This window comes from Myotis yumanensis, unplaced genomic scaffold (genome assembly GCF_028538775.1).
Source record: "Myotis yumanensis isolate MYYU_CA2020_CCGP unplaced genomic scaffold, mMyoYum1.0.hap1 SCAF_9, whole genome shotgun sequence".
In the NCBI taxonomy this organism is placed as follows: domain Eukaryota; kingdom Metazoa; phylum Chordata; class Mammalia; order Chiroptera; family Vespertilionidae; genus Myotis; species Myotis yumanensis.
Window position 1 is genome coordinate 77,898,809 of NW_027223760.1, and position 24,142 is coordinate 77,922,950.

General features: G+C 46.0%; 1 pseudogene; it reads right to left on the reverse strand.

Moving 5' to 3' along the window:
• Window positions 1-9,924: 9,924 nt before the first annotated feature.
• On the reverse strand, window positions 9,925-13,446 carry LOC139017034 (ubiquitin conjugation factor E4 B pseudogene; annotated as a pseudogene).
• Window positions 13,447-24,142: the final 10,696 nt, after the last annotated feature.

Sequence of the window (24,142 nt, forward strand, 5' to 3'; positions counted from 1 at the left end):
CGGACCTGAGGACATGATGCCACGAGGAATAAGCCGGTCACAGGAAGACAAGTGTGTCCCACATTATTCCGCCTATAGGAGGCAGTCAAACTGTTAGAGACCGGAAGTCGCATGGCGCCTGAGGGCCTCGGGAGGGAAAGGCGGGCTGTTCAGCTCCCTATTGAGCCTCAGTTCTGCAAGGTGGAAAGTCCCAGAGGGCTGTGGCATCACCACGGGTGTATAGGTAACTGTACAGTACATTTTCAAACGGTTAGGTTGGTCAGTTTTGTCTCTATGTGTTTTATATCACAGTTAGAGGCCCGGTGCACAAAAATTTGTGCACTGGAGGGGGGGGGCGCGTGGAGAGTCCCCCAGCCCGGCGTGTGCCCTCTCACAGTCTGGGACCCCTCAGGAGATAACGACCTGCTGGCTTAGGCCTGCTCCCGGGTGGCAGAGAGCAGGCCCAATCCCTAGGTGCAGCCCTGGTCAGGCTCAGAGCAGGGCCGATTGGGGAGTTGGGGCGCCACCCCGTCATGAACAGAGCAGGGTGGATCGGGAGGTTGCGATGCCACCCTCAGTCACGCTCAGGGTAGGGCCGATTGGGGGATTGGGGCACCACCCCCTGTCACTCAAGGCAGGGTTGATGGGGAGGTTGCGGCGCCACCCCCTGTCACGCACAGAGCAGGGCCAATCAGGGGGTTGGGGTGCTGCCCCCTGTCACTCATAGAGCAGGGCCCATCAGGGGGGTTGGGGTGCTGCCCCCTGTCACACACACAGCAGGGCCGATCAGGGGTTGGAACGCCGCCACTGTCACACTCGGGGCAAGGTGGATGGAGAGGTTATGGCTCTACCCTGTCACACACAGAACAGGGCCCGTGGGCGGGGGGTGGGGGGGGTGGGGCGGGGTGGAGGTTGGTGTGCTGCACCCTGTCAAACAGAGCCACAGAGCAATCGGGATGGGGGAGCTCCCCCCTATCAGGCACAGAGCAGGGCTGATCAGGGGGTTGGGGTGCCTTCCCATGTCACGAACAGAGCAGGGCGGATAGGGAGGTTGTGGCCCCGCCCCCTGTCACACACAGAGCTGCAGGGCGATCAGGGAATTGGGGAGGTCCCCCCTATCAGGCACATAGCAGGGCTGATCAGGGGGTTGGGGCGCCTTCCTCTGTCACGAATAGAGCAGGGCAGATAGGGAGGTTGTGGCCCCGCCCCCTGTCACTCACAGAGCCGCAGGGCGATCAGGGGGTTTGGGCCCTGCCCCCGTCACGCTGATCCCGGTGCCGGGAGGCATATTACCCTTTTACTATATAGAATAGAGGCCTGGTGCGTGGGTAGGGGCTGGCTGGTTTGCCCTGAAGGGTGACCTGGATCAGGGTGGGGGTCCCCACTGGGGTGCCTGGCCAGTCTGGGTGAGGGGCTGAGGGCTGTTTCCCGGCTGGCAAGTGACTGAAGCTTCCAACCACTCCTTGTTTTCTTTTTCTTTTTTTTTTATTCTGGGCCAGCTTTATCTCTGAGGCCTTGCTGCTGAAAACATCGATACAATGTTGCGGTACGGCTGGCTTGCGATCCGGCTGGTTTCTGGGGTTTTGTTTAGCTTCTTATTTGCAACATAGTACATAGTTGCTTAGAGTTGCAGCTGAGAGGCCAGCAAGTTAGGCGGGGAACATTGGAGTCCGCAGTCACTGGAGCAAGCAAGCCTCCCACCTCAGGGAAGTTTTCTGATATTATTTCTTCGAATAGGTTTTCTAATCCATGTTCATCTTCCTGTTGTTCTGGCACCCCTATTATTCGTATGTTGTTTCGTTTCATGTTGTCCCAAAGCTCCCTTAGGCTCTCCTCCTGTCTTTTAATGTTTTTCTCCAATTGCAGTACAGTTTGAGTGTGTTTTGCTCCCTTGTCTTCTAATTCACTAATTCCGTCCTCCTCTTCTCCTAGTCTACTGTTGATACTTTCAATGGTGTTTTTTATTGCAGCTATGTCGCTCTTCATTTCTTCTTGGGACTTACTTAAGTTGTTGATTTTTTCATCTGTTTCTTCTAGCTTCTTGCATATGGTATTGATTTTTTCCTCCGTCAGGTGCATGTACTCTAGGACCCTTATTCTGAATTCTTTTTCCGTCATGTTGCATGCCTGTGTCTCACTTAGCTGCTTCTCTGGCGAGTCCTCCTTTTCTTTCCTTTGGGGGTTTCTTTGTCTACCCATGTTTGATCTCACTGACATATCTAGTTGTTGAGTCGTTCAGTGGCTGCTTCCTGGGTGGCAGTGGCTGCTCCCTGGGTGGCAGTGGCTCCTCGGGCTGTGGTTGCTCCTTGGGCGGTTGTGGTAGCAGCTGTTCCTCCGCTGGTAGCAGGGCCTCTGGTGGGTGCTGTTCACAGCTGTGGTGGCTCTTCTGGCTGGTGGAGGGAGGCTTCACACACAGTAACTGTTCCCCAGACAGAGCGTGTGGTGATCAGGAGGCTGCTGTTGCTTGAATCTGCTGCGTTGATTTAAAGGCACTAAATACAACACAACAAGGCACAACGTACCAGGCACTGAACACAAATGTATTTACGATATTAATAACCCCAAATAAAGGTGGCCACCCGAGCAAAGAGAGTTAGGAGATAAGGAAGAAAGAAGAGAAAAAGATAGAAGAGAAAAAAGAAAGAAAGAAAAAAAAAGGAGTGCAAAAATGAAATTGGAAAAAGGGAGGGAAAAAAAGAAGAGGAAAAGAAAAAAAAGTAAGAGAGAAAAGAGAATGAAGTATAAGAGGGGAAGAGACTATTTATTTGAGGAGAAAACTCCTATAGAACCGCCACTAATCCCAACAAATTACAGCAACAGATTCCTGGAGATGAATACAAACTACAAACAACCAATAATATCAAGCGACACAAGGGAAAACAGAAGCACAGAAATAACCGGTGGGGGGGGGGGGGGGAGACAGAAAAATAAAAAGAATAAGCAGAATAACCTCACAAACAATCCTAAAAAAAACACCCCAATATACTCGTCAATCAAGCAAACAACAATAAAACAATAGAGAGAGAAAAGAAGAAGAAGAAAAAATTTGGATAGTGAAGGAAGATAAGGGAAAGGTGTATAAGGATTTAGAGCAGGGGATTGGACAAAGGATATATAAGTAGGGTTAAATTTTGACAGGGGGTAAAAAGAATAGGGAAAATCTAAAGCTGGAGTAGGGTAAGAGAAACAGGGCAACAAAAGGGAAAAAGTGGGGAAGAGGGTTTAGCACAGAGGCAAAATTGAGGTAGAGAAAAATGTTGCTAAAGGAACGATGAAAATAGAATGGAGAACATTAGTCCCAGAATAAAATAAAGACAAAATAAAATGACACTTTAAAAAATGGTAAACTGGCGGAAACCGGTTTGGCTCAGTGGATAGGGCGTCAGCCTGTGGACTGAAAGGTCCCAGGTTCGATTCCGGTCGGGGGCGTGTACCTGGGTTGCGGGCACATCCCCAGTGGGAGATGTGCAGGAGGCAGCTGATCGATGTTTCTCTCTCGTCGATGTTTCTAACTCTCTATCTCTCTCCCTTCCTCTCTGTAAAAAATCAATAAAATATATTTTAAAAAATGGTAAAATGGTAGCAGTAATAATACTAGTTAAAAATAAAAATGTAGTAATTGAAAGGGTAAAATCAGGTGATGGGGAAAAAAAAAGAAAAAAAGACAAAAAATGTTCTCTTATTTAAAAGGTGAAAAAGTAATTAAAAAAAAATAAAAATGTGTGGTAATGCAGGTGCTTCAGATCTTCTACTCTTCTTTTTGGCACGCCCGGAATTCAGGAGAATGTTGAATTTCCCTCTGATACACTGTTCCTCCGTGTTGTAAGCCACAGTCCTGATTTTAAGGCAGGCCGTATTGGTTCCCCATACAGCCTTATCTGTATTTACAGAAGAGTCAGTTCGTGGCTCTGCCTCTGGGTGGCAGTGTGTCTGGATTGACCTCCGAGGCTATTAGTCCTCTCTGACCAGGAGTTCTCTATTGTACCTGAACCAGTTCCGCCCAGAGCTGGCTCCCCAGGCACCACTCCTAGCTCTGTTTCCCAGGCTCCCCAAAAACAATCTTCCCCTACAGGCTCCGCTAGTGACCCCAACTGGGCAATCCCATGCACTGGGTTCAACAATCAAACTCACAGATTTAAGAGAAGTGTGTAAACAAGAGCCTGGGAAGCCGTGCGAACTCGCAGGGCTCCACCTTCCAGATCTGCGCGGAGTCTCTGCGCACGCTCTGGCCCCTGGCACCAAGTAGCCAGCCGGCCGGCAGAATCTGAGGCTGCCCCTTTGCATCCAGTCCAACTATGGGCTTATTTATAGTGTTACCTTCTGCAAGCAGCCCTGCGGGAGTCCTTCCCACTTGCGGGTCACGCTGGCCTCAATGGGCACGGATTTTGTGGGGCGCAGATCCCCCCCCCCCCCCCCCCCGCGCATGCGCGCACGATCCTTGCTCCAACCTGAATTGCAAAGTGCACCTTTGGGGGAAGTCTAACCTTTCCGTGGGGGGAAGCAGGTCTCCTCTGAGTTCATGTAGTCGGGCTGCTTGAGAGCTGTTGCCTCCGGGTTAGTAGCCAATCTCTGGATGCAGATAACAGCTGCTCAAGATGGCGCAGTCTCATGGCTGAGCTGGCGCCCAGGGGGAGGTTTCAGCCTCAATCTCTAACCATCCCCATTTTCTAGGAGTTCTCTGTCTTTCCTGGCTGCAGACTGTCTCTCAGCTGAATCTCCTCTGCTTGTTCGGGCTGTATGTTACCCATTTCAGCTGCTCGCCGTTATCTGCTCCGGGACAAAGCACCAACACGTCCATCTAAACCTCTGCCATTTTTTCCCCCCTTGTCAGGTTTATCTTAATTTAATTTGAAGCTTTCAAGTCAAAAAGTTATTTTTTTCTTAATGTGTTAAAATAAGAAAAGGGTTTTATAACTTCTCCCACTGGGTTGTTCAGTATTTAACAAAAATAACCTTTCTCTTTATTCTTAATTTTACTTTTGGCCATTTTATTTTATATTAGAACTAGAGGCCCAGTGCACGAAAATTCATGCAGTGTGTGTGTGTGTGTCGGGGGGATGTCCCTCAGCCCGGCCTGCGCCCTCTCACAGTCTGGGAGTCCTCAGGGGATGTCCTACTGATGGCTTAGGCCCGCTCCCCAGAGTCTGGCCTCTCTCTGAAGAAGGCAACCGGGCAGATGCTCAGGGAATGGTGCTGGCCTCTCCCACCCCTCCGCCACAGCTGGTCGCCACCCCCACCATCGCCATTTCCTCCCTCTGCCCGCTGGCACGTGCCTTGACTGGCCTGGCACCGCCTGCTTGCTGGCCCCACCCCCCACCCACTGGTTGTTCTGCCTTTCAGTCAATTTGCATATTATGTATTTATTATATAGGATCATAATTGAAGACAAAGAGTAATGGGGTGTCATTATCTTTAAAATAACATGTAATACATCCACAGATAACTAAATTATTTATCATTTTTGTTCTTCATACTAGAGGCCTGATGAACAAATTCGTGCACTGGTGGGGTCCGGCCGGACAGCCCTGATCAGGGCTGATCAGTCCTGGCTGGCCAAGGGGAGGGACCAAGGGCAATTGGCCGGCAGGCCCTACCCCCTGTCAAACTCCCAGTTGAACTCCAGGTTGAATTCCCAGACGAGGGAACAATTTTCATATTAGCCTTTTATTATATAGGATTCTTCTTGACTCTTCTCCCAAGCTCAGGATAAAACTCACTCTTGCTATGACTTACTTTCTCTTCTCTTCCCTGATCAGGTGTGTGTAAAATGTGTTGTCATGCACTAAAAACACCCAAATACGCTACTTCCCTAGCCTCAATGTACTCCTCAAAGCCTACTCAGCCTGGCTAAGGTAGATATAATGTGGAATTTAGTTTTTTAGCATAATTTTTGGGGGATGTATATGTGTACCCTCTTTCTTTCACTTCACAAAAGTTTTGCTGATGGCCAAAACCGGTTTGGCTCAGTGGATAGAGCGTCGGCCTGCGGACTGAGGGGTCTCGAGTTCGATTCCGGTCAAGGGCATGTACCTGGGTTGTGGGCACATCCCTGGTGGGAGATGTGCAGGAGGCAGCTGATCAATGTTTTTCTCCCATCGATGTTTCTAGCTCTATGTCTCTCTCCCTTCCTCTCTGTAAAAAATCAATAAAATATATTTTTAAAAAAAGTTTTGCTGATGTAATCTGCTTATGATCTATGTTTTCTTAAACTTGTTCTTCTGTGTTCTGCAGGCATTCTCTACTTTATAAGATATATGTGTAAAGAAAATTCTATGTTTCTGTTTTTGTACCTTTTTTTATTATTATGTTACAGCATTTGGCTAGCTTTCTTTTATTCACTTTTGCCCAGTTCCCAACAGAATACCTATGGGAACTCAGGAAATGATTATAATTTGTAACTACATCCAAAGCTGAGGCTGATAGTAAACATATTGCAGGACCATAGGGAGCATTTTTGTTAATTAAAAATATATGAAGCAGAAAAGAGAACTAGAATATAAAAGAGACATTGGCATATGGTTTTCACCCAAGGCAAGGAAAACATTTTTGCCTCAAGTAGAAAGAATATGAAATTTTTCACCTGACATCTTAGCCTGCAGATCTGAAACTCAAACACTATCAGGCCAAAACAGGGATATTTCTTTCTCTGCTACAGTAGCTTATTATTTTGAAAGAGTAAGACATTGTTCCCCACCCGGCTCCAAAATTCCTCGTAGTCAAGTAGCTTCAGAGACTGCAGCCCCCAGAAAACAATGAGTCAGACAGTCGCAGGTGGGCTCAGTGGTGCTTTTTGCTAAGATGAGCTCTGGAGGGAAATGCCACAGGTCTCTGGGGCATTGGAGATTTCCTACCAATAGTTTATGTTTTCCAAGACGAGAAGTAAATACTTTAAAAATTACAGTTAATTAGGTAAAAGGAAAGGCACACCACAAAACCTGACTGTTGGCTCATCCAATAAGTCCCTTCCCAAAGGCAGAGCTGCCTCAAACAGATTGTCAAACTGCAGCGGGAAGGCTGGGGAGGGTTGGGGGGCAGGAGGGAGGGGGGATAAGAGATCAACTGAAGGACTTATGTGCATGCATATAAGCATAACCAATGGACATAAGACACTGGGGATAGGGGAGGCCACAGGATTGTCAAGGGCGGGGAAAAAAAGGAGACATATGTAATACTCTTTGTAATACTTTAAGCAATAAAATAAAAAAATAAAAAAGACTTGGAGGAAATCATGTCACAGAGAATGATTTTATGAGTAGACCAAGCTTTCAAAAGCAGGATCAAGAGGCCATTATAAGAGAAAAGACAAAACAAAAACAAAAATTCCAAGGGAAAGGGAAGGTATCAGGAAACTAGATAAACAAATCCAACACCTGAATTAAAAAAAAGGAATTAAAGACAGAATTAAAAGTTCAGAATCTCAAGGGATATTAAGGTCAAATTTAAGAAGCTAACAATGAAGAAGGAAATGACAAAAACAGTGAAAATATAGGCTTTTATCATGGTAATGGGAAGGTTATGAATGGAAATCTAATTTCAGAATTTTTAATTTTTGAGAAATAAATCACAATAATTAGAATAGTAGCCAAAAATCAACAGATAAAACTGAAGAGGATTTAGCTTTCAGTGAGAATACAATGCAATATGCAGATGTTAGTAAAGAAAAGGACTCAATGGGGAAAAAAGGAGGGACATATGTAATACTTTCAACAATAAAGATTTTTAAAAAAGAAGAAAAGGACTAATATTTCTAGAAAAAAGCATGAATTATGAAGAAACAAATATCCTCAGTGCATTAAAAAAATAAATTAAGGAAATAAGAAGATACCACTGCATACTTATCAAAATAGTTAAATTGCATAAAAACTGAAAATAGGCAAGTTGGCTCTGAGATCAGTATTCACAGAGACCTTTCACATTCACAACTGTTTGTATGTGGCTTATATAATTAAGGGAGAATATTGATGAATATAAATATCCTGATTCATATTTTTCTTTTTTTAAACATGTTGCTTTTTTTTTCTAAATTAAAACAAACAAAAAAACATGGACAGGATATCACCCAAATCTGATCTCCCCCCCCTCCGCCCGCTTTTTTTTAAAAAAAACATATTTTTTTATTTCAGAGAGGGAGAGAGAAATAGAAACATCAATGATAAGAATTATTGATTGGCTGCCTCCTGCACGCCCCACACTAGGGATTGAACCCACAACCCAGGCATGTGTCCTGACCAGGAATCGAACTGTGACCTCCTGGTTCATAGACATTCAACCACTGAATCATGTCAGCCAGGCCTGATCTTTCCCCCTTAAATAGCATAGCTCTTTGCCTAGATTCTCAGATTGTCTTCTTAAATTTCTTTGGTTTTAATAAGCTATGTCTCCCTGGTAAATGTTCTGAGTTTTGTTTCCAAGGTACATGATGTGCCCTTTGAATATGAAAATTCAAGTCTCCTTTCACTTGAAAAAGGTTGAATTATGTTTTTTTAGGTATTTATTCTATTTTAACTGCCTTTTCAATTTTCCGAATATTTAATCTCCTTTCCTTGACTTTCATATGTATCACTTTTCCTCAAATTCATTTTATTTTAATAATAATATTTCTCTTTTATTTTTTTCACCTTTCTCCTTAACTTCCCATATTTTCCATGGTGTTTATTCTTTCTTGAGTACCTTCTCATTTGATCTTCATCGCAGAATTCTTCTTTTAAAATCTTTCCCTGTGTTATGGCAGTTCTCATTCACAGTTTCTTGTTGCCTAACCATGTCATTTCTAAGTTCCTCTAGTGCTGATCTGTGCCATTCCTTAAAGTTCTGATCACTTTTAAAAATTTCTCTTAACTTGGTTTGAAACATTGAATTTTTGTCTGCTGAATCTACTTCCTCTCCCCCACTCTGCCCCATCATCATTTTGTTGGACAAAGTTCATCCCTGGTAGATTCCTCAGGAAGTCTTGATGGGCTCAGCATTCCCCAAGTTCTTGTAGGTAACAAACTGTTTACATATCTGTTGATGTTGGAAGGACAGCTTGGCTGGACATAAAATCTTTAGTTTACATTTTCTTTCACTGAATTTTCTAAAAGTGTTGCTCCGTTACTGCCTTGCTTTTACATGTTGACTTTGAAAAGAATTAGTTAGTTTCTTTGCCTATGTAAATATTTTAGCTGGAGACCTGAAGTTATCTACTAGTATATCTCTGAAATCATTTTACTCGGCTATGTCTCAGAGTTAATCATTCTGGTTTAATCTTCCCAGTTACTCAGGGAGCCATTTCAGTGTGTTGATTCAGATGTTTTTCTATTTCTGGAAGGTTTTTATGACTTATATTTTTTAATTATTAACTCTCTGCCATTACTTTTCTTCTTTGTGTGTTCCAATGATATGCATATTATTGCCTCTCTGCCAGTCTTTCATCTCTATTACTTTCTCTTTGACCTTTATTTTTAATTTCATTCTTTCTGTCATTTTTATTTCCTCAGTTATTTTCCTACCTTTCTTCAATGACCCTTATTAAATTTTCATTTTAGTCTATTCTCCCTTGGACACTCGCAATTTATTTCTTTTCTTTTTTTTCAAATTCTGAAAATATCTTGCCTTTTTTATTAATCATGTCATCTAACACCAATTAAAAAAAACAAATATGTGAATATGATATCAAAATACGATCCCAGGATTAACACTTTGTTGCAGGCAGTTATCTCACAGAATATATGTTTGGAGAGCCAGGGAAAGGAATTTATTTTTGTTTTCGTTTCTCTTAAAAAAATCCACAGCAGTGCATGTAGGGGCAGGAGAGGAAGGGAAGGGGAAAGATTCTTTAGCAGCAAAATGTCCAAGGTTCTCTAATCACAATGAAATCGATGGAGATCGGTGTCTTCGCCACATCTGGCCTCCACATTTGAAGAGCATTTCACCACCGATGCTGCTTCTGCTGGCCTCGCCGGCCGTTTAATGATCACTGTTCTGCTTCTCTCTCATCCAGGCGTGAATCTGTTCTTTCAGTTCTGGCACTGGCTCCAGCATGCTCTCGGTCAGCGCCTGCCGGTTGAAGGGGTCCGTGGGGGAGTTGAGCAGGTGCCGCAGAATGATGGAGCGGTCCATGATGGTGCCGGAGGGCAGCCGCACGGGGTCAGTCATCAGGGTGTCCATCAGAGGGTCTCGGAACTCGTCCGGAGCATCGCTGTAGTCGATTTCAGCGCGCGCGTTCTTGGCCACTATCTCCTCCACCTTTTCGGCGAGGAGTTTAAACTTCTCTATCGCGATTGTGGATTTGATCCTCGCTTTCCGCATCTTCGAAATGACTTCTTCAAACAACTCTTTGCTGTAGGATCTCTGGTCGTCAGCGATGGCTTTAGCGAACCACGCACAATCCAGCTGCAAGTAAATATCTGTCAGTTGGTCCAACAGCTTCTTTGGTTCAAAGCCATATTTCTCAGGGTTTTCGACTTTCAGGTCACGGCACTTGGGACCACAGAGTTGCTGAAGATTAAAGTTCAGCATTGCAGCCAATCGGGGTCCAAGTTCTGGCCTGAGGAAGGGCTTCTGGACCTGCTTGGTGAGGATGTGGAACATGTCCAGGGTTTCCGTTGCCAGGGCAAGATAGGAGCGTGACACCCGCTCGTCCTGAGCCAGCTGGGACTGCCGGGCCTGCTGCTGGTCCCGGGGCAGCTGTGCCCACCGCTCTTTGTTCTTCATCTCCTCTTGCACCTTGTGGATCCGCTTCAGGGACTCCAGACTTTCATCGAGCAGAAACGTCGTGTCATTGATCAGCATGTTTATATAGCGAACAAACTGCTTCCCAGAGTTGAACTCCTCCATGAAGCTGCCGTGGTGAGCCATGTTCTGCCAAAGGCTTTTAAAGATGGTGCTAATGTGGTAGCGAATGGTGAACTTGTCATAGAACTCGCTGGTCGCTCCGGTATGCTCGACATCTGTATAAAACTTCATCAGGGAAGGGACCAACAGTTTGGTGGAGAAAGGATGGTTCTCAATCATTTCAAAGAACTTCTGCGTTCGTGGCTGAACAGCAGGGTTGGTCATAAACACGACTTCTACCAGTTTGGCCACCAGGTACGGATTGCGGATGTAGTTCTGGTTGCACAACATCACAACGAGGAACATCACAATATCCTGAGTGCAGGGCTCGTAGAGCACCTGAGGCGAGTATTGTACAATAAAAAATAAAAATTCAGCGATATCTTCTACATAAAACTCAGGCAATGCTGCAAACGCCTTGGGGACGTCTGAACTTAAAGGCAGTGTTACATCGGGGTAGGCAGGGTCCAGGATGCGGAGCAGCAGCTGAGTGAGAAGGCCATAAAAATTCAGACATCTTCGCAGAAAGCTCTCGTCAAGTAAACCAGCGTCAGCGCAGGCCTTGCATCGTACCAGTTTCTTAAGCTGAGTTTTGCAGCGCTTCAGCATTTCACGGTGTCTAGTTGCCAGGGGGGAATCTTTCCATTGGCTTTTGTTATTTTCCAAATCTTCCACGGTTCTCTTGAGCTCCCGGATGGCCCGGAGTCTGTGGATATAGCGACGGCAACTTGGCAGGATAGAGAGGTGGTGAGCGTGCAGCGTAAGAAAGAAGCATTCCGTAGGGAATTTCGGCTCAGAAAAGGGAGGCTGATCTCCATAGAGTTCCGCCAGCCAGCCCTTCACATCCTCCATCGTGGCGTTCACTCTGGTCTCATCGGTGGGCAGAGTGATCCGACACCTCGGGTGGAATATATACGTGGGGTCAACCGTCTCTAACTTGATCTTTGTACTTAGCTGCTGCAGCACCCAGAGAAAATTCAGCATAAATCCATCTGTAGAAACCAATCTGTCATCTGTCTGCATCTGTGCTTTTTTCATATTGGCATTGACGACAGCCGCCATGTAACCAAGGGCAGCCTCCCGGGTTTCGCCATTCAACAGAATACTATGCAGAATCTTGAAAAGCTCTTGCCTTCCCAGCTCCAAGGAATGCTGCAATGATTGGCTAACCACGCGAGTATTTTCCAGGGTAATAGCAGGCCCTGAGAAATATTTTTCAACCACTTTAGCATCATCTTCTGCGAAGACTGAGAAGCTAAAAAAAGACCCCAAATAGGAGAGTCTCTGCAGCTCCCGCCCGGACCCAGGGCTGAGGGACTCAGGCAACCACAACGGCAAGGAAGCGACCAAATTGCACACGGGGTGTGTCTTCTCAAACTTGATGTTGCAGAGCTCACCCAAAGCCATGAGGGGGTATTTAAAGTAGTCACTCTCAAGGGAGCACTCTTTGGCAGCAAGCGCCAGGCCTTGCAAAATGGGGATAAAGATCTGCCTGAACACTTCTTCATCCTGGTGAGTGGTTCTCACCAGCTCTTGAATGAAGCCATATGGGAGGTTCCTCCTCAGCATGTACGGCACCAGGAAGGATGGCCGCTGCATGGACCTGGGCTGGGTGAGGGAGCCTTGCAGTACTAACGCAGTGTGGGATATGCACTGTGAGCGGATGTTGCTCAGAAGCTGGCTGACCGCTGGCTGGCTGCACATCTTAGGTGCTTTTTTTCCCTCTATTCCAACTCGGTCAAAAGACTCGATGAGGTAGTTCAGCATATCTGTCTCCTTGCAGGTCTCAATGGCGAAGTGGTCACTGTAGGAATCCCAAGAACTTGCCCCACAACAGGCTCCAAAACTAGACAAAAAGCTGGTGCCGAAGGCACCCACACCGCAGAACATGGGACTCGTTCCGGGGACCGAGCCAGTATTTAGCATGAGATTTCTGTCGGGTGACCGAGCTGCCGCGGCAATTGACTGTGACGTGGCTGTCAGACTGGCGAACGGGTTTTCATCTCTAGTCTGAGTGGACATCATTAGCACTTCCATTAAAATCTGGCCAATCAAGTCCTTAAAATCAGAGAACACTTCTTTTGGGTTCTGCTTAAATTGTGCAGAAAGAGAAGAAAGAAAGATGACATCTCTGTCCTGGTCCTTCCAGGAGACACGAAAGATCTTACAGACCAGCTGCAAGGCCTGCTCTTCAGATACTTCAGAACCCGACGACGGCTCCGTGTCGCTGAGGCTCCTTTTTTCTCTTCGATCATTTTCATCAACTTCCCTATTTTCAATTCCTGAATCCACATCCACCTGGGACATGCTTTTCTCACAAGAGACACCATCTATACCCACGCTCTGGGAACGTGAGAGAGATTGCGATTGTGTTTCAAGGCTATTGAAGGGTGAGCTGCTGAGAGAACTGACTCCTTCACTGCTCTGGCTTCGATGGGCTACTCCTGATGCACCTATTGGGGAGGTAGCTGGGGTCATGTTGTGGACATTGAGACTAAGACTCTGGGAGGGGCCGGGGGCTGATGCTGCCATAGGGGGCCCCGGAGGGTTCTCCCTCTGGGGAGAGGTGAGCAGAGTGGTCGGTTGGGAGGTCTGTCCACCAGCAAATCGAGCCAGGCGCCTCCGCCGGATCTCATCAGCGCTCAGCTCCTCCATCGCTTTCTTCTTAATGGTGAAAGGCGTTAGGGACTGATCCTTCTGTGCTTTGAGACCAGGGCGCGAGGCAGGTGGAAGGTGTCGGTCGGGCTGCCGGTCCCCCGAATGGGGGAGTGCTGGGGTCCAACCCAAGCAGGTCCAGGAGTCCCCAAAGGTGTGGACGGAGTCAGCGAAGAAGGAATGACATGGAGACAGCCTTCAGTTGATCAGCAGCCTAGTCAGGACCTCTAGCCAGGATCTCCAGCCAAAGTTCTGGTTAGGATCTGATGTTTATTGTCTTGTTACATCTGTATTTATACCAGTCGATTTTAATCCTGTCAATTTCTATTGTAAAGGTTAGGGCGTTTCTTATTTCCATTCCAGGGAGTAAAGATTATGTAGCTTAAGCGTGATTGTAGTTAAAGTGATTAACTACCCGCCTGGCATTTAGTTAAGGGGTTTTACTCCCTCCCTAACCTCAGGGAAAAATCCCCACCTGGGGAAACAACCTTTCTCGGAGAGGTGACCTTGGTTAAAACACATGGCGCTAAGGAGAGAAAACATATTAAGAACAATATGCTATATATGCCAGGTCCCTTGAAACATATGCTGTGCAGATGTTTCTTTCCTGCAGCGACTGTGTCAAGCAGCAAGGATGGACCGGCTTCCAGCACATGAGAAGTCTTCTGTTGAGATATAAATATCTAGTAGATAGAATGGAGATGGAGATTTGGTAGTGAGCACTATGTCAGTCGTATCTGAAGCGCCGAGAATGGGTGAAAAATGTGAAGGTGGCATAAAAGGGAAGAAACCTTAGGACTATAATCTGGAAAATATGAACATAGAGAAATTTGGGAAGAGAAGTCAGTAAAATACTTTAATAAGGTCAAGCATGCCCTAACTGGTTTGGCTCAGTGGATAGAGCGTTGGCCTGCGGACTGAAGGGTCCCAGGTTCGATTCCAGTCAAGGGCATGTACCTTGGTTGCAGACACATCCCCAGTGGGGGGCGTGCAGGAGGCAGCTGATCGATGTTTCTCTCTCATCGATGTTTCTAACTCTCTATCCCTCTCCCTTCCTCTCTGTAAAGAAAAAAAAAATCAATAAAATATATTTAAGAAGGTCAAGCAGTTAGTTTGCCTAGCTGGTGTGGCTCAGTGGTTGCGAGTCAGCCCAGGAACCAGGAGATCAGGGTTAGATTTCCCGTAGAGGCACATGCTTGGGTTTCAGACTCCATCCCCAGGAGGGCACGCAGGAAGCAGCCAATCCACAATTCTTTCTCATCACTGATGTTTCTATCTCCGTCTCCCTCTCCCTTCCTCTCTGAAATCAATAAAAATATATTTTGGGAAAAAAACAAACAAACCAAAAACACAGCCCTACCCGGTTTGCTCAGTGGGTAGAGCGCTGGCCTGCAGACTGAAGGGTCCCGGGTTCCATTCAGGTCAAGGGCACATGCGCGGGTGGTGAGCTCATCCCCAGTAGGGGGCGTGCAGGAGACAGCCATCCCATGATTCGCTCTCATCATTGCTGTTGCTCTCTCTCCCTCTCCCTTCCTCTTTGAAATAAATATAAAACATAGAAAAAACAACAACAAAGCACTAATGGAGAGGGGAGTTAAGAACTGAGAAGGGGACAAGGAACTGCCCAGTTCTGGGAAGGAGCCAACACCGAGCCCCCGCAGGGACGGTGCAGCGCCAGCGGCTCTATTCGGTCCCACGCAGGCCCCGGGGCGCTTTAGCCGGGCCGGGCAGAGCGACTGCACGAGGGGGAGGGACGTCCTTGCCCAGGGCGCATGCGCGGGGAAGGTCTGCGCCTGCGCAACACAGGCAGCGCGTGCCGCCCTCGGGCGCATATAAGGGCGGGTGAGGGAGGCAGGAGCACTGCAGAGGATCCTGGTTGCAGAAGTGAGCCCCTTGGGAGCTTGGCGTCGCAGACTTCGGAATAGAGCAGGTCGGTGTGCCGAGGGCAGGCAGGGGCCCTGCGGAGGGTGTGGGCGGTCAGGGCAACATTGGCTTGCAGGGCAGGTGTGTGTGTGCGTGTGCGTGTGCCCGTGCCCGTGCGTGGGGTCAGTTGAGCCCTGGCGAAGGAGACGCTGAGCCCTGAGCCCTGGGATTTACCCCGAAACCAAAGAGGGGCTGAGCCTGGGGAGGCTGGGTACGTGGGAAGGGCCCGGGGACGAGGACAGCGTGGCCGGCCTAGGAGGGCGTTCCAGGCCGCACTGCAGTCCCGGGTCTCCGAGGCCTCGTCTCCCACGGTGCGGCGGTGGCACCGGGAACCTCGACTTCCTTGTCTCCACCTGGGTCCGGGCTTTGGGCAGGGCCCCCCTTGGCGGCTTTGCCGTCCGTCTGGTGAGCGGGAAGAGAAGGTCAGGAACCGGCCACCCGGGTCGGAGCTAGGAAGGGGGACTCGGGGGACTTCTCCACGCTCACAGCATTCTACCCGGCAGAGGGCGACGGTCCTTTCCTCAAGGCGAACCTCTTGTTTTCCAGCCTCGAAGATGAACTCTTCGGAAGAAAAGAGACTTTCCGAGGAAAACAAACCCACATCCTTCAATGACCTGCGTGGCCGGGCTCGGCAGCCTCGCCGGAAGTGCAGCGGCCAGAATTACAGCGGTCACCCGCTCGCTGTCCCCTGGGCAGGTAAGGACTCTGCACAGGAGTCCAGTGGGCTCGGGCGCCCTCCCATACCGAGGCCGGATACCTTTTTCTTCTTCTTCCTCTTCTTAAAGGATACCTTTCAGCATTTCATATAATACTGGTTTGGTGGTGATGAACTCCTTTAGCTTTTCCTTATCTGTGAAGCTCTTTATCTGACCTTCAATTCTGAATGATAGCTTTGCTGGATAAAGTAATCTTGGTTGTAGGTTCTTGGTATTCAGTACTTTGAATATTTCTTGCCACTCCCTTCTGGCCTGCATAGTTTCTGTTGAGAAATCAGCTGACATTCGTATGGGTACTCCCTTGTAGGTAGCTGAGTTTCTTTCACTTGCTGCTTTTAAGATTCTCTCTTTGTCTTTTGCTCTTGGCATTTTAATGATGATGTGTCTTGGTGTGGTCCTCTTTGGATTCCTTTTGTTTGGGGTTCTCTGAGCTTCCTGGACCTGTAAGTCTATTTCTTTCACCAGGTGGGGGAAGTTTTCTGTCATTATTTCTTCAAATAGGTTTTCAATATCTTGCTCTCTCTCTTCTTATGGCACCCCTATAATTCTGATGTTGGTACGCTTGAAGCTGTCCCAGAGGCTCCTTACACTATCTTCGTATTTTCGGATTCTTTTTTCTTTTTGCTTTTCCGGTTGGGTGTTTTTTGCTTCTTCGCATTTTAAATCTTTGACTTGATTCTTGTGCTCCTCTGGTCTGCTGTTGGGTGTCTGTATAATATTCTTTATTTCAGTCAGTGTATGCTTAATTTCTAGTTGGTTCTTTATCACAGCATTGAGGGTCTCATTAGATTTCGTGAGGCTCTCATCAAGTTTATTGGCAGCTTGTAGCACATTATTGCAAGCCCTCAAAATTGCGTTTTTTAGCTCTATATCCTCCATTTCTGTCATGTTTTTTTGTCTTCGCATTTTTTATGCTTTCTTGGTGCACCCCCTTGTGGTCTTTGTGCGCAGTCTTGTTCTAGTTAAGCCTTGATTGTTGCAGTTAATACTAGAGGGATTTGACCACCAGGCCGACTGGCTGTGAGAATCTTTTAGTTGTATTTTTGAAGTGGTTGTTCGACGCAGCAAACTCCGGTGTTAACCGATGCCACCATCTTGGTTTCTCTCTGGTGATTTTTATTTATTATTTTTTAATCCTCACCTGAGGGTATGTTCAATGATTTTTTTCTTTTTCTTTTTTTTTTTTAAGAGAGGAAGGCAGAGAGATGCAGATTTTTAGATCTTTTCTAATACATGCATTCAATGGTATAAATTTCCCTGCTTTTATGTTAAAAATATTTGATTTCTCCTGAGACTTCATTCACTCATGTGTTCAACAGTGTGTTTAATCTCAAAATATTTGGGGATTTTTCCAGCTACCTTATTATTTTCTACATTAATTCAGTTGTGGTCTAAGAGCAGACCTTGTTACATTTTGCCTCCTGTAGTTTATATTTTCAATTAAAACTTTATTGTTGAAAGTATTACATAGGTCCCCTTTTCTTCCCCCATCGACCCATTCTAGCCTGCCCTGCTCCTGTAGTTTCACCTTCTGTTAAGTGCATAGAAGGGTTTGTTATGTCTCAGTGAAATGACTTGTAGGTAATGCCCCTCTTTACCCCTGAAGACTTTTCTTGCTCTGTCTAAAATAAAATACATCTTCTCCCACTCTCTTTATTTTCCTTAAAAAATATTGCCCCAACTGGCTTGACTCAGTGAATAGAGAGTCGGCCTTCAGACTGAAGGGCCCCAGGGTTTGATTCTAGTCAAAGGCATGTACCTTGGTTACAGACTCCTCCCTGGCCCCGGGGCCCTGATTGGGGCGGGTGCAGGAGGCAACCAATTGATGAGTTTCTCTCACATCAGAGTTTCTCTTTGTCTTTCCCTTCTTTCTCTCTTCTTCTCTCTCTAAAAATTAATGGAAAAATATCCTCAGGTGAGGATTAAAAACACAAACTAAATAAAAATGACTTAAAAATATATTTTTTTAGTGATTTCAGAGAGGAAGGGAGAGAGAGATAGAAACATCATTGATAAGAGAGAATAATTGATCGGCTACTTCCTGCACCCCTCACACTGGGGATCGAGCCTTCAACCCCAGCATGTGCCCTGACTGAAAACAGAACTGTGACCTCCTGGTTCCTAGGTTTTGGTAGCAATTGGAGGGGAATGGGGAAGGGTCCCAAAAAGGGAAGAGAGTTCGTGTAGTGGAGGAACCCACATATGGCTAGAGCCTGTGGTGTTTGTGGGGAGTAATGAGATGATACAGTGAGACTCCAGATAATGAGGTGAGGAGCTTAGGCTGTGAAAAGACATTCAACTACTGTGCTGGAGGGAGTGGATCAGAAGCATTATTCTGGCAGTGGTATGGAGTACAGGCTGGGAGATAGGTCAGGAAGGGTACTACTTATGTGAAAACCTGGGGAGGACATGAAGTCTTTAGTATTAGTAACAGAAGAGGGAAGGCTTTTTTTCTCCTTTCAATAAAGGGAAAAACCCAAATGCTTGCATGAATAAAAAATATGCCAGGTACGTTACAAAAGGCAGTTTGATACATTTTTAAAAAAAATATATTTTTATTGATTTTTTAGAAAGAGGAAGGGAGAGAGATAGTCAGAAACATCGATGAGAGAGAAACATCGATCAGCCGCCTCCTGCACATCTCCTACTGGGGATGTGCCCCCAATCAAGGTACATGCCCTTGACCAGAATTGAACCTGGGACCTTTCAGTCCACAGGCCGACGCTCTATTCACTGAGCCAAACCGGTTTGGCACATTTTGATACATTTTTGCACAGTGAATTTGAGTTCAAAAGATGAGTCCCACAATATTGACTAAATTGCCTCATGAACACTGATTTGAACATAACTATTGCTTCATTTATATACTAGAAGTTTTCTCTTACCTTCATTTGTCAATCACATACATGTGTCTTTCCTTTCCCAAGAATGTGTTTATGGTGTTACTGATATAATTGCCCTGAAGAGTGGAAGTGGGGGAGGTGTGTGTGAATGAATAAGTAGATCTAATAATGTTTTGAGATCTAAAGAACTTTTTTTGATCTTTATTTTGTAAGGCCTGACATGAATTCTGTTATCAGGACAGTCCTGAATTTGTGCTTACTGTGGGCTTGGTCTCTTTAAATCTTTATTAGATATTATTATTATTATTTTTTTTACAGATAGGAAGGGAGAGGGCATAGTTTGAAACATCGATGAGAGAGAAACACAACCAAGGTACATGCCTCTGACCGGAATCGAACCTGGGACTCTCTAGTCCGCAGGCCGGAGCCAAACCGGTTAGGGCTTCTTAGTTTCTTTAAAAAGTCATTACGGTCTGGCTGGTGTGGCTCAGTGATTAAGCATTGACCTATGAACAGGAGGTCACGGTTCAATTCCCAGAAAGGGCACATGCCCAGGTTTCAGACTCGATCCCCAGTGTGGGGCATGCAGGAGGCAGTCGATCAATGATTCTCTCTCATCATTGATGTTTCTATCTTTCTATCCTTCTCCCCTCCTCTCTGAAATAACATTAAAAATCATTATGAGTGATATTGATAATCTGCTGGCCTGGGGACCTGCCAGTCAGAACAGATACGTACTGTAGTCCTAAAGAAGAATTTAGGGGGGCCCCACAGTTTGAGTCATTGCTCCTTTATTTGTTGAACCATGGGGTGTCCAGGGAGGAACTGAAGACTATTAATTACTGATTGATAACTGTATATGGCCATACAGGTGCTTACTGGCTATATGTTGTGACTGCTGCAGGAGACAAGATAATTACTATGTTTTCTTTCTAGGATTCAGAAATGGAAATCTGTATTTCCCATGGTCACTGGTACCCAGGAAGTATTTGGACTTCCTCCCACCACAGTCCTCTTTGCCCACTACACCTAACCAAAGACCTAATTTCTGGTACTACAGTGGCCATGAGGAAAAAATGAAAATGAAAGGGCCTCAGACTAATCTTCAGCAGTTGTGGCACAATAAGATTTCACAGAGTTCCTGTGAAAGTAAGAGTGTGGTATATAACCCTCATGAGGGTGAAGACCCTTCCCTGGAGAAAATGTGTGAAGGAGAGATGGACAGCTACCCTCAGGGGCACATGCCCTCTGCTGCCCCGTTGGCCCACTCTAACAAAGTCAATGTAGCCATTCAGTGTGACATGCGCTGGCTGGAGGATGCAGAGCTGGAGAGATCCCCTGCGTCATCACCAGGAGGGAGAAAGGGAACAGGGGAAGAGTCAGTTCTGTGTGGCATCCTGGGTACAAAGGAGGTAGGAGAGCAGGACAGCAGGCCCTCCACTGCCCAGTTGACCCAGTCTAACGAAACCGATGAAGCCATCCATTGTGAAATAGGTTGGGTGGAAGATGCAGAGCTGGAGAACTCCCCTGAGCAAATGCCCTTGGTAAGTGAAGAGTCACCGAACTGCACAACAACGGGACCGAGGAAGATGTCCAGGAGCAGGGAATTACATGAGGCCAGGACTGCATTTTTAAAAGGAAAGAACGACACTGCTACCTTGACCAAAGAAATTACTTCTTTGAACATTTCAAATGAGCGTGAATTGGAAGATGAAGCGTGTGAGATAGAATGGGTCTTTGTAGAAGAAGTTAGCAGTCCCAGTTCTAAAGAAAGATTTGATCAGGAAGAATCCTGGGGAAGCTATTTCTATTCTGTACTTGTCTGGCCCTGGAGCAGTAATATCAACGAGAGGAATGCTGAGTGAGGGCACCTCTCTGACCCCATTATCCTTACCAAAAAAGAGGACTGTGCAATATATGACAAGTCTCTAACAGAACATAGCATTACCCAGGAGGCATTGGACTCCATGACATTGTCTCAGGAGTAGAATATAAGCGACTAATGGGCTTAGCCTCCTTAGTTGACTAGTGGTTTCCTTTTGGGTCTTGGGTCCAAAGGCAGCAGGATCAACGAGAATTCTCCATTTTAAAATCGAGTTTTCACTTAAGCTCTAGGTGCCCATATTTGTAGAATTTGCAAAGAGGATCCCAAGTTAGAGTTGAGACAGAGTCATAGCAGATGATGGCTGGGAGGTAATGGTAATGGAGAGCTGGGTTAAATAGTCAGGACAGGGGGCTGTAGATTTAACTCTGCTGTTGGGCAAATGAGAATTGTCACTATTCTAACTGGGTAACAGGCATATCTATAGACACGAGGTTACAAAATGGATTGGAGCCAAAGATGTTCTCTTCTGTGGAATGTTATTTTTATGGTTTTTCACATTTAATTCCTGATGTTGCTAATGATAGTAAGTTGTGGTTTATATGGGATTATTATTATTTTGTTAAGAGAGTGAAAGGGAGGGGGAGAGATAGGGAGGGAAGAACATCGATGTGAGAGAGAGAGACACACATTGATTGGTTGCCTCCCAACTGGCTGGCGATCAAGCCTACAACGGAGGTACATGACCTTGATCAGAATTGAACCTGTGACCCTTCAGGCCTCGGGCGGCATTCTATTTATTGAGTGTCCCAGTTTAGAGCTAGGTACTGGAAGTTTAATATCTTCGTTTACACTGAGCCTTGATATTGAGTATCCCTGCCATTCCTCCCACACCTAGTCCTGGGATGTCAGGGTTCAGTTGCTTTACAGCCATCTAAAGGACATCCTGCCCTGCAGTGGCGTAAAGGAAAGACTGATAACTAAGCACAGGCAAAATGTCAAGAGCCTTGGTTTTATCCTAAAGGTAGAAAGGAAAAATGGGTAATGATTCTCTGTATTCCTCTCTCTTTTGGTTAATCCTCATCTGAGAATATTTTTTGATTGATTTTTAGAGAGAGTAGAAGGAAGACAGACACATGGTTTGGTTGCCTCTGCACATGCCCCAGCCGGGGCTGATCTGCAACTGAGGTACATGGCCTTGACTGGAATCGAACCTTGGACCCTTCAGTACATTCTTTCCACTGGCTAGGGTGTGTATTCCATTCCTAGGAAACAAATTACTGAGTTCCAGCTACAAAGAAGAACTAAGTGTATCAAGATGGGCTAGAACATGTGATGTCTTAATTTCAACTAATAAAGCTGTTCCAGAAACAAAAGTGAAGTCTTTGGAGTGAATTTGATGTTATAAAAGTAAATTGAATTCCATGTTTGTGATAACACAACTATAGATTTGGGTCATTTGTGTGTGCTTCTGTCTTATAATTTCCAGGGACCCTTAGATAAGGAACAGAGTGTCTTGCTCATTTTAATAGATGGGGACCAGGAACATAGCAGGTCCTGGATAATAGCACTGTCCATCTAGTGCCATGGACTTCCATCTAGTGCCTGCTCCTAGAAAGGAAGTTTTAAAGGAACAGTCTTTATACAAATACATAGACGGTCACTTGGTCAATTTGTAGGGCCAACCTTCCAATAAATGGTGCAGGTTAAGTCTCACTAGATGCCAAAAAGGTTAATGACTTATTTGGAAGAGCAGGAAGTGGTGTTGCACATGTGGGGTGTGATGGGAGAGCCATGAGGAGTGTCTGCAGGGGGGATATGAGCATGTGAGTACCCAATGTTGTCTGAGCTCACACCCCACAGGTTAAGGGCTCAGTCCTACAGGACTGCCCACCACCCTACAGACCCACTCACATGCCCAGGTGATCACCCGTGCTTCTGACAGACTGGCTATAACTTGGAGGTTCCAGTGTCCCTTTTCATGGGTTTGGTTTTGCTGAAGCAGATCCTGGTACGCAAACTAAATTAAAAGTGGAAGAGATGCATAGGGCAAGGTATGGGGAAAGGGTGTGGAGTTTCCATGCCTGCTCCAGGCATATAAGTCTTCCAGCACTTCCATGTGTTTACTTATCCCAGAGCTTTTTTGTTAATCCTCACCCGAGGATATTTTCCCATTGATTTTTAGGGAGAGTGGAAGAGAGGGAAAGACAGAAACTCTGGTGTGAGAGAAACACATTGATTGGTTGACTCCTGCAAGAGCCCAGACCAGGGCCCATGCCAGGGAGGAGCCTGCAAGGATATGTGCCCTTGACCAGAATCGAACCTGGACCCTTTGGTCCGAAGGCCCAACTCTATCCACTGAACAAACTGACTAAGGCTATATAACTTTTATTGACTTGAAAAAAATATATATTTTATTGATTTTTTTACAGAGAGGAAGGGAGATGGATAGAGTTAGAAACATCGATGTGCTGGGGATGTGCCCGCAACCAAGGTACATGCCCTTGACTGGAATTGAACCTGGGACCCTTGAGTCTGCAGGCTGATGCTCTATCCACTGAGCCAAACCAGTTATGGCATGACTTTTTTATTAATAAAGACAAAGGAAAGGAGGGAGGGAAGAAGGGAGAGAGGAAGATAAGGAGAAAGGGAGAGGGGGAGGGGGGGGGAGAGAGAGAGAGAGAGAGAGAGAGAGAGAGAAGAGACATTGACTTGTTCCACTTATTCATGTATTCATTGGACGGAAGGACATCCAGAAGGATGTCTGGTCTAATTAGCATATTATGCTTTCATTATAGATGTCATTCCAATAAATTCAATAAATAAGGCCCACATGTCAAGAGTGATGACAGGCTTAAGTGATGCACTCTAGAATCTAGGCCAGAAACAGAAGACAGAGAAGTTGAGATGAGGGAGTAGGGGATAGTAGTTAACTTGCAGGGGCTGCCCAGATCCCAGTTAAAGCCAGAAGTGGGGGAAGACTCCAGTAAAAGGCTAGAGATTAGAGCAGCGGTTCTCCAAGTGTGGTCCCCACAGCAGCAGTATTAGCATCCTTTGGGGACTTGTTCAAAAGGAAAATTCCCAGATCTGCCCCAGTCCAGGTAGTCTGGGAGGCCAGGAATATGTTTTAATTAGCACTATAGTTGATGTTGGTGCCCCAAAGGTTTGAGAGGCATTGATGCAGACTTTTTTTCATGTTGTTTAAGAATACTTAGATCATGAATGGGATTCCAGGAGGGCAGTAAGAAATTCCTGGAAGAGAAGAGGCTGGATGCCAAGGAGAAGTGGAGAGCATGCCTGAATTAACTGGCCTTAGAGTTTTCTGAAGCAGCAAGCCCTGGCATTGCAATCTGGACTAGTTCTTACTGAGATCTTATTTGAAGCCAAGACCA